The sequence below is a fragment of the Sciurus vulgaris genome (genome assembly GCF_902686455.1).
Source record: "Sciurus vulgaris genome assembly, chromosome: 3".
Taxonomy (NCBI): domain Eukaryota; kingdom Metazoa; phylum Chordata; class Mammalia; order Rodentia; family Sciuridae; genus Sciurus; species Sciurus vulgaris.
The window spans coordinates 120,508,719-120,524,889 of record NC_136463.1 but is presented as its reverse complement, the minus strand read 5'-3'; the positions used below and the strand labels follow the sequence as shown (position 1 = coordinate 120,524,889).

Sequence of the window (16,171 nt, the reverse complement as noted above, 5' to 3'; positions counted from 1 at the left end):
CCTGAATATAATTACTTTTAAAAATTGACCCATGAATGGAATTGGATTTTTAAAGTATAAATATATTGCTAATTGTTAAGAAATACTTTTATTCTGGGAAAAACAAAACAGTAAGGACAATTATTAAACAATGTTTTCAGTGAAAATTTGGGAATCTCTTACAAAGTGAGGCATTTTTTTTTAATCAATGCATCATAACCCTTAATATTTTCTATTTAATGAATTCATGCTTGCACATGTTTTTTCCACCTTAAAGTAGTTGGGGCTCAGTTTCATTTTTATTAATAATCACAACTTTTATTGTAATGAACAGTTATCAAGTATGTACTGTGTTCTAGTAAGGCTCTGTTCTAGGTGCGAGAAATTCAAAGAAAAATAATTCACATTACTTTTTAACATTTAATCAGTTTGGTTGAGATTAGTGATCTGTAGACAAACATGTTCAATAAGTGTAATATAAACTCACTAGAACTTTGCAGGCCACAATAAGATCCCAATGAGTGTGATCATTTCTCTTGAGGTGGGGCAGAGGAATCAGCAAAGACTGTAAAACTAGTCCTTAAGTCTCTTAGGTATCACTAGTGACCACTAGCACACTGGTATTCTTTCACTTTGGAGATAAGACAGGAAAGGAAGGTGAGGCCAGGGGTTGGGGTGAGCAGAGACAAATTTCCCAAAAGAGAAGCAACCTGTAACAGGCTCACACAGACATGGAATAGCATAAAGATTTCTTATATCTGTAAGCAATTCAGTAATATGGGAATATTTGCCAAAATAAGAGGGAGAGAATATACACTCTTTTTTTTCCCCCTTGATCTGGTTGGAGAATTATTTATAGATCTAGAAGGGAACTCCTAAGTAAGACTACCTATGTAAGATTGACTAGAAATAGGATATGGGGATCCCAGCAGAGAAGACAGTGCACTTGTACCAGGTACTTAGGACTATTTCAGAGATAATCTAATCTATCAGATAATGACCCAGTGCCTATGTGTTCTGTGGTCCTACTTGGAAAACCAATGTGGAAAAGAAAATGCTAGAAAGCCCCAAAATTGAACTTGGCTCTTTTTACCCTCACTCATACCCCCAACCTGTGTGATTCTCATTTTGATTGAAAAGTTCCAGGATGTCTGTGTTTACTGAAAATATGCAGCTGGGAAGGAGAATGGACAATGTCTTTGTAGGGTGCTTCTCTTGGTCTAATCAGAGCACCTACTGGTACTTATCCCAGCAAGTTCAAGAGAGAATCCAAGACTGAGAGATATGGAAGAACAAAATTCTGTGTCTACAGATATCTTACTCAGTAACCACCAAGTTACACGACCATTTTAAATGAAAGTAGTTTCTGGATTGTCTAGGGGTTTGTTCTCAGCATTCATTAACTCCTTCTCCCTCTTTCCTCTCTTTCTTCCTCTTCCCCCTTTTCTCCTTTCCCTCCTCCTTGACATAATTCTGATCCAAAGCAACAGATAATTCAAAATCTTGACAATGACCAGAGACGATGAGGACCACATCAGTGTTGGCCACCATCCATCTTAGTCACCACATTAGGTTGACTTGTCTGGCAACACATCTGCTTTCATCTTTTTATTGTACAAATATTTAGGTAGACAAATTGGATTTGGGACTATGGCATCCCTTAAGTACAGTTACTCCCCCTACCCTGCCTACTCCCTTAGGAAATATATCACTCAAAATCAGCAGATTCCTCAAGTTACTACCACTAAGGATAGAGGGTAGACCTGTCCTTATCAATTCCAACACATGCTCACTAATCATAAACACACCTGCTCCGAGGATGTAATGTATTTTTCAGACTGTGTGTTAATTTTTCTACTGATTTCTAACACATTTCCCCATTATTCCAGAATATCCTTCATAGTTTATTTTGGGTTCATCTCAGAACTCCCTGGCCTTTGAGGTAAATCTATTTTATTTGCCTAACACATAGTCTTTCTCCCCTTCCTCCTTAATAACAGAAAAGAATTTTGTTTGAAGCACATATGAATCCAATTTGAAAACTGCATTTACTTTTCAACCTCCTTCCTTGCTCCTATGAATACCCATATAACACTTTTGGCCATGAGACATAGGTAGATGTCTGCAAAGGAATTATGAGAAACTTGCTCCCCTCATACAGGATTTATGCCTACCTCTTTGCTGCTTATATTCTGCCTTAACTGCAGAAGTGATGTCCAGGGCATCAGCTGAATGCTATGATCAGAATGGGCTCAGAAACAATCCCCTTAGGCTCATGGAAGTAAGCCATGTTTCTCACAGAATATGAAACTGCTGCAATTTCAAATATGTAAGCTAAAATGTAAAATCCTCTGTATTATAGTATAAAAATTGAAAATCTACACTAAAGTTTCTCTAGTCCTTATGAGCAGAAGAAAATGAAAACAATTCTATTTTAAGGTGCAAAATATATTCAATCATGCCTCCAATACAGAAAGGATCACCCCACACATACACATAAATTAAGTCCTCTCAGTTCTCTGATTTGACCTCAAAAATTATAATTGGTCAAAGATGGATATGTGTGTGTCTGTGTGTGTGCGCATTTTTTTAAGTGCATCAACTGCAAAGATGAAAGGTAGGCAGAGATAGCTTTGTGACCACCAAACCAGATTCTTCCTTCTAGGGAGTGGTTGTTGAGCTAGGGACATCTGTCAGTCTTCCATTTCATCTAGATAGGGTTATACAACTTTCTCACTATTGAAATATAATCCAGTCATGTGTCACTTCTGAGTTGATGAGTTAGGCTTAATTATTCATAATCTCTTCTTTCCAATGGCTCTAAATACCTACCAGCCATATGTGCCACAAGACTGAGGATCCTGAATCTATGGATGATCACATGGATGACTACTTGCCAACCAGGAACAGCTATAGAAATCTGCATGAGTAAGCAAGGCAGTTTCTTTGTGCTAAATCACCTGGACTTTAAGGCAAATTTGTTGCTGAAGCTAGTATTACTTTAACTAATTTAAAGAGCAAATTAAAATCTCACATTTTATAGGGATAAATGTGAAATAACTGAAAAAGTACTAATGTGATTGAATGAACTCAGAAATAATTAAATTCTCTGCCATGAGGTAAAAATGGAACATTAGATATTAATTTATAGAAAATGGAAAAAGTTAGTTTTGTCTCCTGTGAGTTTGTCATTTATAAAATACATTCCTGTCAGTTACTAAATATCTTTTAATTTTTAGGTCTCCACTTAAGCTAAATCTCGTCTGATTTTGTGCAAAGAATTTCCTCTATTTGTTTTCTAGGAGAGTGAAATGAATACTGCATTGCATGTGTCTTTTTAGTAAAGTGGAGGTTGGTGCAATAGGCAATTGTTTTTGAATAGGTTCATTCAAGGTGATTGCAATTCAGGATGAGAACTCAGCTGTCTTCCATGGAGAAGTTGAGGTTAATGGAAATTAAGAACTTCTATTCCAGTCTATCCAGAAACTCTACACAAGTCTAAAGTTTTTAAGTAGAGGGGTTATTTTCTTCCAAGTCTTTTCAAAGATGTCAGTGTTATCCCTTGTCCTTGTGTGAAGAACAGCTTCTGGCCTAGAGATCCTGTAACCAAACTGGAGAATGGATAGAGTCCTTCCATGGACTAGTCATGAGGAGCATGTGCTTTTCAGTCCTGCTGATTTCATCAAGAAAACTAACAGAAAAAATCTTAGCAAAAGTCTCTTTTCTAAATTAGTGAGTTAGCATTTTACTTAGAAATTTCAGAGATTCTCAGGGTTGGAACTGTAATTTAGCAACCCTTTATTCTTCCATAGTCACATTCTCTTCAAGAAGAAGCTACTTTAGATGACCTTATTTTGGGATGCAAAAATTGGGAGAAAAAGGCCATGAACTGCTTTCTCTTTTTAATTCTGGAAAGTCTGTGTATACTTTTCTCTTTTAAAATATTTTTATTAGCTATACATATTGTGGGATTCATTTTGATGTATTCACATATGCATATAATATAATTTGCTCTATTTCAATCCCCAGTACTTCTCTATCCACTCCCCTCCTCCTTCCCCCAGACCCCCTTCCTCCATTCTCTCAGTCTTCCTTTCTTTTATTTATTATTTTATTGTTCTTTTATATTGGTATATAAAAGTGAAAATCACTGTGATATATTCACGCATACACATTGACTACCCTATATTGATAAATGCATCTGTTACTCAAATAACATTCTAGGGTAATTTTTTTCCAGAGAAAACTCATATAAAAAACAAGAAGCCTTTTTGTGCTTTTGGAATATAAACCAGCTTAGACTAATGATCATGCTGAGTGCTTTAGGATTTTACAAGTAACCAAGACTATTTGCAAAGGGAGAATGCACAGGGGGGATGTGCCCTATTTGCTTTAAAAGAGCACCCCAGCTTTGATCATGAGTGGCAATAGGATCAACTGAATACTCAGTTTTGACTAATTCACTGTGGGGAGAAGTGGGTATTTTTTTTACAATTAAGAGCCATAAGATGTAACTCAGGCTCTCAGTGTTCTTCTGAGAAAGTTCTTGGAGAAAGAATTTCTTTATCTGACACAGTCCTTATGATTTTTCTCTTCCTGTCCTCCTGTCTAGAATATAGTCAGGATGCTGGACATGAAGCAGCCATCTTGAGACTATGAGGCAACAAATAGAAGGATGTGGGCTGGGGATGTAGATCAGTGGCAGAGTGATTGCCTAGCAAGGTTGAAGTCATAGGTTCAATCCACAACAGAACACAACAAAAACAAATAGGAGGATTAAAGTCACAGGTTAAGGATGATCGAAAGAAAGAGAAATGAACTTAGGTCCCTAGGACTATGAGTCTGCCAAATAGACTCTGAAGTCCTACTCCCAAATTAATGTCACTGTAGAAAAATAAAACCTCTGCTTGGTTAAGCTTGTGGACACTGGTTTATCTTTTAGGAACAGCCAAACCTATACCAAACCTATACCAAGTTGATCTAATTAGTAGCATGCTAAAAATAATTTTATAAAAACTGTTTCCAAACTAGTATTTCATTTGCTTAGGCAACTATTAAACTAATATATAATATAAATCATTTTCATGAAGTACTTAAAATGACTCCTCCAAAGAATTCTGCTAGGCCATGGTAGATGAAGTTTCTATACACAAACATATTATGACTACTTTCTATCCTTCCACTTACTTATTCATTTCTGAGGGTCCAGTAAACACTGGCCTAGGTGTGGCCATATGAGAATGAAACACAGCACCTGACTACAAGAGCCTTGGTTTATTTGAAAGAATAAGACTGAATCTTCTTTAAAACAGTCTATGTTCCAACTCCTTGCTTCCTGTGGGTCGTCTGTTTCATGTACATTAACTCTTCCAGAGATGGAGAAGCCCAACACAACAATCAACACTGACACAGTAAAGGACTCTGAGCCACCATCGTGGCTCACATCATTTAGTGTTCAGAATAGAATTTCATAAGTTGAAGATTTAATTAAATGTTGCACCAATATGTTCTTTACCTTTATGGGAATCATTTGAAGACAATTTCTCATTCCGTCCACTATAGAACCTGTTTTGCCAAAATCAGACTACAGCAGAAAGCAGAAACTTAGAGCCACTTCACTTTGTTTTCTCTCGTTTCTATGATTTAAAAAAAAAAAAAAAATCACTGTGAATCAGGACTTGATTCAGGATCAAAGGACAACTGTTTACTCAATTATGGGGGCAAAAGAGTGGTTAGTTAGAGAAAAATCGTGGTCCACTCACTTCTTCCTCTGTCAGCTCAGGCAAAACCATTTAACTTGTTTCTACCTCAGTTTCCTTCTGAGTTAAATGATGAGGTGGAATTAGATCACTGTGTTCTTTGGTAGACCTTAATTCTCTTATTTCCTTGCTCACTGTGATGCATTAGCAGACAAGCTTCCCAGCTAAGAGCAGAACATTAAGATTATTTTTAAATGATGCATGGCTCCTTCTCTATTTCTGTTGCCTCAGGAATTATACATCTTAGCCCGCATCCCATATAAAACCACAATTTTATATATAATTAAACAATATAATGCCATCTTATATTAATAACACCATATCAGTGTACTCAGGATCAGAATAGGGAACTGAATTTATTATTTCTAGCTTTTAAGGGCATAACTTGTATTACACACATTTGAGATAATTGAATGAAAATTAGATGGAGAGTACATTGTTTTTAATTTGCTGTTTAAAGTATCCCCCAGATATCTAGGAGTGAGTCTAACAAAGATTATCTCAAAAGCACAGCAATCCCCTTACTCCATTCTGAGAAACTGTTTTCAAAGTCTAAAAAAGACCCCATTGTATGCAACATCTGATGTGGATATTCAGATCTTATTTTTTAGTACAGACAATAGAAGTAATTAATTAGCACATCTGACATTTATCTGCAAGCCACCAGAGATAGGTCCTAGTTTTTCTCATTACTTATATGAAGATTTCAGAAGTTGCAATGCATTAAGCACAACTCATTTAACCCACCACATTCTGAGTTTGATATATGAGTAAAATTGCTATCATCTTGCTTGCAAAAAAGATGTTTAAGAAACATGAACACTCTTTACAAACACTTCAGTTATCACCCTGCAGAACGACTCACACCCCCAGTGATCTTCTCATTCCATATACACACAGTCCCCTCTACTCACCACAATGAGTTAAAGGTAGACAAAAAGCTCTCGGTAGCAGCCTTTGTGTTAGTATTTTGCTTTGCCATTCCCCTCATTTTAGGTGTCATGGCACAGGACTTTACAGACAGCGATTCATCCTGCGAGGTTTACTGCAAACACCAAAAGAAGTGTCTGGCACTTGCTGGAAGATTTAGCTTTTATGTTTCTGGTCATTCTTCCCATACCAAAAATGAGACCAGTTTCTGAGCTATTCTTAACTCTCATTCCAAAACGTTTCAAAAGGGAAAGACAAGAAAGAGTTCATGATTTCCATGCAAACTCCCAGCCTGCCTGCCTGCCTGCTGCTACCAATACTTCTTATTCTTGCTGGTGATGACATTCAGCGAGCTCCCCAGTACCGACGCTTCGTTATGTAAGACTGTCTAGGTCAAGTGTAGGAGACTCACTGCTGGCCTGTGGAAACTCATGGAACTGTTTCTTCAGATTAACACTTCAGGGGCTATGGAGACTGGAGGAAGCTGAGCTTTTACTACATCTTTTGGGGGTAAATATTTTTGCATGATTCAGTGGTTTTTATATTATGGTCTTGGCAGATGCCTGTCAGCCATGCTGAGAGGTGCAGGGAGAAATTACTAAGAGATTCCAGTTTTGTTAGCATGCTTGAATAAGCATACTAAGTCTTCCAGTAATCCTAGCGTTAAGACACTCGAGGAGTAAAAAAATCATAAATTAAAATTTGCTTATCAAGCATCATCTCTGAGCATCAAGGAATGAATGTTGCTTTGATGTTTAATCTCTGCATACAATCTGTTTGATCAGAGGTGTGGCAGGAGAGCATTATTAGATGTGGCTCTTAGCTTCAAGAGATTTACTGCAGTTCTTGGCTGTTACGTTGTCCTTGTCTCTGACTGCAAATTTGCTTCCCTTGGAAATGAGCTGTATGTCTGCCTGTATTTGTCTTCTATTGTGACTGTTGGTGAAATAAGAATGGAGCCTGCATAACCTGGCAGTTATGTGACTTCAACAAATAATAAATCCTACCTACTTAGTTTCAAGGTGAATACTGCAGTATAAGCGCCATTCAAAGCTAGCACCGTGTGATGCTGGGTTAACTGCATTGGCTCAAACGGGGCTCTGTTTAGGAGACTCAGAGGGATAATCCCAGGGTAGAAGTGAACAATTATTCACTCTATGAGTAAAAGTAGAAACAGTTTAACACTGATTCTCTTTTAGACTCTCACACAGTGTCCTGCTACAGGAATTAGTTAAAATAGCAGGCTCTTAATGAATGTTGCAGAAAAGCCTAAAGAAATAGCAGGGTAAGATTGCCGTAGCAGGTTGATATTGGCACGAAATACTAATAAGATTTAACTGGAGACGATAATACAACAGATGGCACCTAATTTAAAAGATAGATGGGTATTTTAAAAGTTGAATGCAAATGTAAAACATTTGAAAGCATTTGGCTTCCTGGGTGCCATTGGCAGGTGAAATTCAGTACTTTAGACATGATGCCTGAGTTAGAAAAAAAAAGACTGTGGAAACTGTCTACATGACCTCAAAGAGCTAAATGGAAAGTTGACTAATCAATCATTTGCTTGGATGTCTCTAAATGAGGACTAGCATGAGGCAAGTTAATTATGCAATACACTCCAGGTAAACAGGTAGTTTATAAATTTTCTTGGAGTTTTTTTTTAAGTTAAAGGAATATAAATGAGTACTACTGAATTGAAATTCCTTAAAAGTAATTTTCACTCTTTAACTATGATCAACAGTAGCATATTGATTATTTGATGAAAATACACTGATTTCATCCTGTATTTAATTGATTAAACATGTACATGTTTCCCCAAATAATTTGAAGAGACATTTATAGTCCCTCAGGGCTTGATTTTATATTACTGATGTCAATAGTCATTTTCCCCATAAATGTAGCTTGGCATAAGAGCCCCATCAGATTAGTTTCTACTATGGCATTTGGATGATTCTTCATAAATTTACTGTTAAAAACGAGGCATACATAACCAATCATACTCTCTTTGATTTTACATATGTTTAGGATAGTAGTTTGTGCTATTTGTACATAAATTACTTTTTGTTTAATATTATTTATGTGGTTATTGTTAAAAGGTATTCTTTCTGGTAAGAAGCTTAAAAACATATTTCTTCATTTTAATGATGAGGAATTTGAATGAAATGAGGTCTCAACTAGTTTTGTCTTTACCATTTATGATTGCATTCTTCTGTTTTAATTAGCATGATCGAACACTCTATCCTGAAGTGAGATTATATATTTGGTGAGATAATAGTTTTACATACCTACAATACTAGGTCAACATTTATTAAGCACCTACCAAGTGCTAGGTAGTGGTCCTCAATGTGTGTCCTGCTGACTGGCTACATCGACTTTCTCTGCGAACCTATTAAGAATGCAGACTCCCAAGCCTCACTCTAGACTTCCTGAGTCAGAACATCTGGAGTGGGTTCCAGAATTTCTCTTTGTAGAAACTCTCCAGCTGATTGTAAAACTCACTAAAGTTCGAGAACCACTATGCTGGGCAATAATTTGGTTAAACATAGTGAAAATAGTTTTTTGTTGCACACAAATATGCATTATATGATGAAATTCTCTGCTTTCTTCAGTGCCTAGATATCCTAATGTGCGCAGTACTATTTTCTTAAAGGTTTATGCAATTATTTAGTACATCTGAAGTTTAAATATTTTCATAAGAATATCTATTTTCCAACAGTTCAGTTTTAGACTTTCAACTCTTAGAAGTTGTTTTAGTAAATTTTTTTACTGCTGTGACTAAAAGATCTGAGAAGAACAATTGCAGAGGAGGAAAAGTTTATTTGAGGGCTCATGGTTTCAGAGATCTTAGTTCATAGACAGCCAGTTCCATTTCTTGGGCTCAAGGTGAGACTGAATATCATAGCAGAAGAGTGTGGCAGAGAGAAGCAGCTCACATCATGATAAGAAAGCAGAAAAAGAGGCCTCCACTTGCCAGATACAAATATATACCCCAAAACCATGCCCTCAATTCCCACTTCCTCTAACCACATCCCACCTGCCTTCAGTTACCACTCAATTAATCCCATCAGGTGATTAATTCACTGATTGGGTTAAGGCCCTTATAACCCAATCATTTCTCCTTTGACCTTCTTGCATATTCTCACACATGAGTTTTTTGGGGACACCTGGCATTCCAAATCATAACAGAAGTTAAATAATGTGATGTTAAAACATGAGAGGACTTCTCTCTTCTGTTTGCTCAGTGTGACTTGGCAAGTGTCACTGCCCCTCTTTAATTTCTTATTTGTAGAGTAACTGGTTGCACTAAATCAGAATTTCTCAACTCAGCATGACTGAAATTTTGGATTGGAATTTCTTTGTTATGGGGTCTGTCTTGGGCATAGCAGAGTGTTGAGCAGCATCCCTGGCCTCTATCCACAAGGTACTAGACACAACCTCCAGTTACAACAATAAGAATACTTCTAGACATTGGCACCTGTTCCCTGTGGGCAAAATTGTTCCCCTCCTGATGTAAGTACCACTGGCCTATGTTAACTTTCCTATGAAAATTTCTAGTATACTGAATGGGACAACAAATGTATTATTTCTCTCTTTGGATACAAGTAATTTTAAAATTACATAAAAATAAATATATGTCTTTGTTATGTAACCCAGATATAAATTGGGGGTTCTTTGTCACTCAGAAGATCTAGGTTTGATTTGCTCAAATAACTACTAAATCCCAAAGTCTGTGGAAGCCCAAATCCCTTCTGCAACTTCTCAGGAACAAAAAGTCTTATGCAGTCTTCTGTGTCCTGGAGTCCTTGTTTCATGTATACTACCTCATTATTCCCCCAAGTGACCCAGATTGCATTTGCCTCTGGTTTCTAACTGATATTTAACCACACCAATCACCTTTTAGACTTCATAGATTTCATTACACATATGGACTTATTTTCTCCCTCACCTATCTCTGCTCTTCATGCCCTTCCTACAAGATCTGAGTATTCTGAATTCTTCTTCTACCATATACAGTAATCCATATTTCCACAGTTGTTATATTCAGACACAGATGTCCAAACTTATTAAAAAATTTAGAAGATTGTTGAACACTGTGACATAAAGATCATAATTCCAAGGCCAGCCTGGGCAATTTAACAAGATTTGTCTCAAAATTTCAAAACAAAACAAACAAAAAGCATATAACAGGGCCTGGGGATGCAGCTCAGTGGTAGAGCTTTCCTGGGTTCAGTCCCCAGTATAGGAAAAAAATACTGAATATCCAGGGCCTTCAATTTAAGACCACTTACCCTTCACAAAGTCAGCTAGAGTCTTATTATATGTGTAAAATCTCATGACTAGAAGGAATATTGAATCTATGTTCATTTTCATGTTTTTCTAAATCATACTGAATGAAAGTTCTTTGCCCTTACCTCAAACAATTCACCAAATTCAGCCCAGAGATTTTCTGGAGCTGATATGCCTGGAAGAAACAGATAAGACTCACACACGTGCACACATGATTTTCCCAAGGATTAGAAATTCTCTTAGTTTGCTGCCCTACAAATTCAAATTAAATGTTATTCTTTTCTTTTAAAATTATTGTAGTTGTTGATGGAACTTTATTTTATTTACTTTTATGGGGTGCTGAGGATTGAACCCAGTGCCCCACGCATGGTAGGCAAGCGCTCCACCACTGAGCCTCAACCCTAGCTCTCAGATTAAATGTTATTCTGAAATCGTGTGAACCAAGGAACCTAATCTAGAATATAGGTAGCTATAATTCTATTGAGCAAAACAATAATAGATAATATTTGAAATATTGCATCTGATTTTGTAAGTAATTTTATAGACATGATCCTTTCAGAGACCCACAGGAAGCCAATAACATAGGTCCCATTTGATGATCATTTTGCAATAAGAAAATAAAGGATCAGTCTTACAGATGCCAAATTCACTTTTCTATCAGATAAGACTCAATAGTGCAGGTAGTTTGAACTAAAACTAGAAGAACCCATAAGAGCCAATAGTATCACCTCAGAGTCTATACCAATTTAATTCCTTTGAATTTTAATTTGATATTTTAGAGATGTGTCTGCATGCTCATGCTCACTTAGCCAGGGTATGGAAATTACTTAAATATTCATCAAGCGAGACTGATCAGAAAGAAGACAAGGATGCCCACACATGTCACTTCTGTTCAACATAGTCCTGGAGGTCCTAATTTCTCTGTTAAAGTAGCATTATATTTTTTTCTGACACTTTCAATACCCAACAATTGAAAGCATGAAATACGACATTTCTGTTGAGATCGTCTCATTTGGGGGTGTAAGGGAGGTAGAGTAGAATACGTATCAATTTTCCACATGAAATTGCCTCATACTATTATTATGACCCTCTAATACTGGGAAAAGGGAAAGTGGCAATGATATAAAGAATGTTTTGTTTTCAAATATATAGATCCTAGTGAAATCATTAGAAATAACTTTATATCAGTGAGCACAATAACGACACACACCAATACATGCACACACTCAAAGTTTTGTTTTGTTCTCTAAATTTACTGAGCATTATCTCCCTGACAATGGACCAACCCTCTCTTTCCCAAGTCCACCACATCTACCTTGGATTCTAGGAAAACAAAAGTCAATTAAGAAGACACTATTACCATCAGTTCTGCCCTAGCAGGGAAGAGACACTACACTATCCAGTCCTGTCTGATAAAATAGTGGAAAGAAAAGTGAATTTGGCATCTGGAGAGCTTGAGCTTTTATTTTCTTGGTTGCAAAATGATAAAATTGGTGGAAGCTATTTTGGGATTTCTGTGGATCTCTGAAAGGATCAAACTTTTTCCAAACTAGTGGAAAGAAAGAACAAAATATTTGATTTTAGTTTCTCAACACCATATTCTCTACGTTTCCATATGGAAGTGCGTGCAGCTTCCCCTTGCCATTTCCAAGATTCGACCTTCTGTCAGTTTCTACATGATATCTCCTCTTCTTAAAGCGTGCTTTTCTTTTTCCCTCACTTTCTTGTGCTTCCCCTATTAAATGACTTAGGGAGATCACAGATAAAAATGAAGACTTGGTGTAGATTTCACCTCAGAGTTAACATCAAAAAGAAAAAGTTTGGTAATTCCTGGTGATGGCAAAAGTGTGGGAAACAGGTATCTTATGACATTGTTGGAGTATTAAATGTTATGACATTTTTGGAAGAAAGTCATTGATATTCACCCATGTTAAAAAGTAGAATTAAAAAAAAAACATTTCCTGAGAATGCACTTAGAGAAAAATTCACACAAGTGGGTAACATGTTTATAAACTCATGTTTACAGCAGCAATATTTAAATAACATATGTTTGTCATTTGAGAACTGATTAAATAAACTTTGGTGTATTCATCTACGTATATGATGAGATACTCTTCAAGGAATCAGGGAAGAAATTAGAAATCCAATATTTAATTCCAACAAGGTATACATAGCCATACATAGCATTTGATGTCATATCTGAAAAAAATATAAATTGTATCGATTCATATGCTTGGATATGTACAGGAATTTTCAGAAAAGATTCAAGGGAAATTAACCGAGACTGTCTTTGCAGAATGGACCCAGAGGAAGAGAAATTAGAAAGTTGTTTTTTACTTAACAAGACACCCAGGTCAATTTACATTTGAAATGCTACTTAAAGAGTAGATTAGGAGTTTTCCTGACCTGTCTGAAGCAGTGTGTACTAACAGAGGCTAGAATCTGTTAGGTACCCAGGAAGTGGTGAGAAGGGCAAAGTGACTGAACTGCACATTCTGGGTACAAAACAAGCAGGGAGGTTTAAAGAGCCCAGGTCAGCTGTGAAGGTCAACTGTATTTTATAGTCCTGCTTCTCAAACATCAGTGTGCATAAGAAATGTCTTGTTAAAGTGCACATTCTGATTTGGCAGATCTGGGGTGGAGCCCAAGAGTTCTGCATTTTTCAACAAATTCACAAGAGATGGCCATGCTCCTGGTCCACTGCCACATTTTGGGAAGCAATTAAGGCTTTAAAACTTAGAAAGTATTATGTTTTTGTGTGGTTCATGCTGTCACAAATATGAAGTAGAGCCAGAAAGCATTTGTTGATAGAAAATGAGCTAAGAAAAAAAAAAAAAAAAAAACACCTCATTGAGTATGATGTTTGCAACATGAAGCTTTGCCAAAGTAATATTATTGTCAAATGTTCATGATCAGCAGTTCTTCTATTTTAGCTTTTTCATTTTTAACAAATTTAGATTTCTGGAAACCTAAGCACCGACAGATTGAGGCTCGCTTCTCCCTCTACTCCTCTTGTATTTAGTTTATTTGTTGATCTAGTGAGAGTATTTCCAAACATAGCTACATTCTTTCACATGCTGCAGATGATTGAAGACTCTAAAACAAGTGAGAAGGAAGAACTACCATCTGCCACCCTCCCACCCTGCCACACACCACCTCATGGCATATTTAACAGAAATCCAGGCTGCAAATCTACCATATAACGAAAAAGTCCCTTGACTTGGCCACACGTAGAAATGTTTTCCCTCCGTGGCATCTGTGAAAGTAATGAGAAGTAATTCAGACCAGTGAGGAATATTTGTATCATCTCGCCTTTGTTTTTATTTTTACCTTTGAACTTGGATCCCAGGGATTTCCCACCATCATTTTAGCAATGTGATATGGCAGAGAGCTTTATGTGAAACGAGAAAGCATGGCCTTAAGCAAGGTTATCACTTTGAAGATAGATTGTTGGTTTCAGAATCACATTTTCTCACCTCCTTGGTACCTTGGCCAAGATACTGAGTATCAGTTTTTTCTACCTGTAAAATAATGATGATATTAATAATCTATTTCATGAGATTGCTATGAGATTTCAAGTTTCGAGTATATACTGGGCACTTGATAAATATTAGCAATAATTATTATTCTCTTAATTAATTCTGATCATATTAGAATTAATTTGAATGTGGAAATATCTGAATATAAACATTTGTTCCTGAGTATCTAACACATACTACTATACACTGTGCTAAGGGTTAAGGTATTCAATAAAATCATTTGTCATAAAGATTTTACTCTTATCTTTAAGGAATTTAATACATGCATTTGCTTTTTAAGCAGAGAAAGATGTGTTTTTGGAGATAAGGTGGGAAATGTTCTTTTCCCCGGTTCCCACCAGCCCTTCACATCTGGAGGGGCTTCCAAGTCACCCTTCCAGTGATTACAAGGCAGTGGGTATTTTAAGTAGTAGAGTGCGGATAAAGGGGCTGTATACAGGATAGGCTTGAGAGAATCAAACAAAGCGATGAGACACCCAGGGTCTTGCAACAGTAGGGAGGACAAAACAGACGTGTGGAGGGAACTACATTCCCAAAGCACAACAAGAGTCGGAGCCCTGGAAGAGGGGCTGCTGGCAGGAGCAGTAGACCCCCAAAATGCAGGCCAGGTGGAAGGGAAGGGTAGAAGTGGTGATGTGGTTTAGAAGTGGGACAAGGGCTGTGTGAGAGAGTCTCAACCTCCCAAAGCCATTTTCCATGGATTGCATATTCTGGGGGCTTTAGCTATTGGATTTCTTTGAGTTCAGCCCAAGTCAGACATTAGCAGAAAATTGGAGAGGCTTTCCCCAGCATAATTTTTCTTTTATTCTAAATAAGTAGCTGCATTTCTTTGATTAAACCATTTACTGAGGTTTTCCACAATGTGCCTTTTTTTTTTTTTTTTTTTTTTTTTTTTTTACTCTAATGTCACCATTCCCATGTGGTTGTTATTGTTTTGTTTTGCCTATGGTCTCACTAAGTTGCTATGGCTGGTCTTGACCTCCTGATCTTCCTACCTCAGCCTCCATAGGTACACAGACAACAGATGTGTGTCACCCGCCCAGCTAATTTGGCTCTCTCAATTGATAATTCCTGGGGCTTTATAAACTATCTTAATATCTTGGCAAGCAGTTTCTTCTCTAAATTATTTTCATTTAATCCTTTTTCAGTTAAGCATGTTATTTCCCTCCAGGAAGTTTTCTGAATCACAAGTGTAATTTTAAAGCAATAGATATGTCAAGCTATGGTTCTGATGGCTTAGAGAGGAGACTGGGTAGATGGAGATACACACAAAAGTTTTGCAGTCTTGCAAAGCAGAATGAAAAGGATGGTATGAGGAGAGAACATTAACAAACAACTCTGTGTATGCATAGCATATACTACCTTCGAACGTGGATCATACACACACACACACACACACACACACACACACACACTCTCTCTTAGAGTAACCATGTGAATTAGGGTAAATGATCACCCAATATCATTGCTGAAATCATGGAAAAATCTACATTCTGTATTTACTTAGCTGCAGAAAAAGGGAGGTGGAACTGTAAAGGTCCCCATCTCATATGTGCTAATTAAAGGGATGGAGACCTAGGAGTCCTCACCTGCTTTATTCAGTCTATTCTTCCCCAGAGAGAGGAAGAACATGGTTACTTTCATGTAATAATAGCAACCAGAACTAAAAAGAAACTT

The 16,171-nt window shown here is 36.9% G+C and overlaps 1 protein-coding gene and 1 long non-coding RNA gene across 2 annotated transcripts in view; one reads left to right on the top strand and one right to left on the bottom strand.

The window, feature by feature from the left end:
• Nucleotides 1-7,016, bottom strand: part of LOC306657931 — a 106,927-nt gene extending 99,911 nt beyond the window's left edge. Inside the window, exons 1-2 of the long non-coding RNA XR_013762923.1 lie at nucleotides 6,653-7,016; nucleotides 5,495-5,615 (exon numbers count right to left, since the gene is read on the bottom strand). This is a non-coding gene — a long non-coding RNA (uncharacterized lncRNA). The remainder of the gene's footprint in view (nucleotides 1-5,494; nucleotides 5,616-6,652) is intronic.
• LOC306657926 (sodium channel protein type 1 subunit alpha-like) overlaps nucleotides 1-16,171 on the top strand; it is a 271,243-nt gene that overhangs the window by 120,969 nt on the left and 134,103 nt on the right. The gene's annotated exons all lie outside the window — the stretch shown is intronic.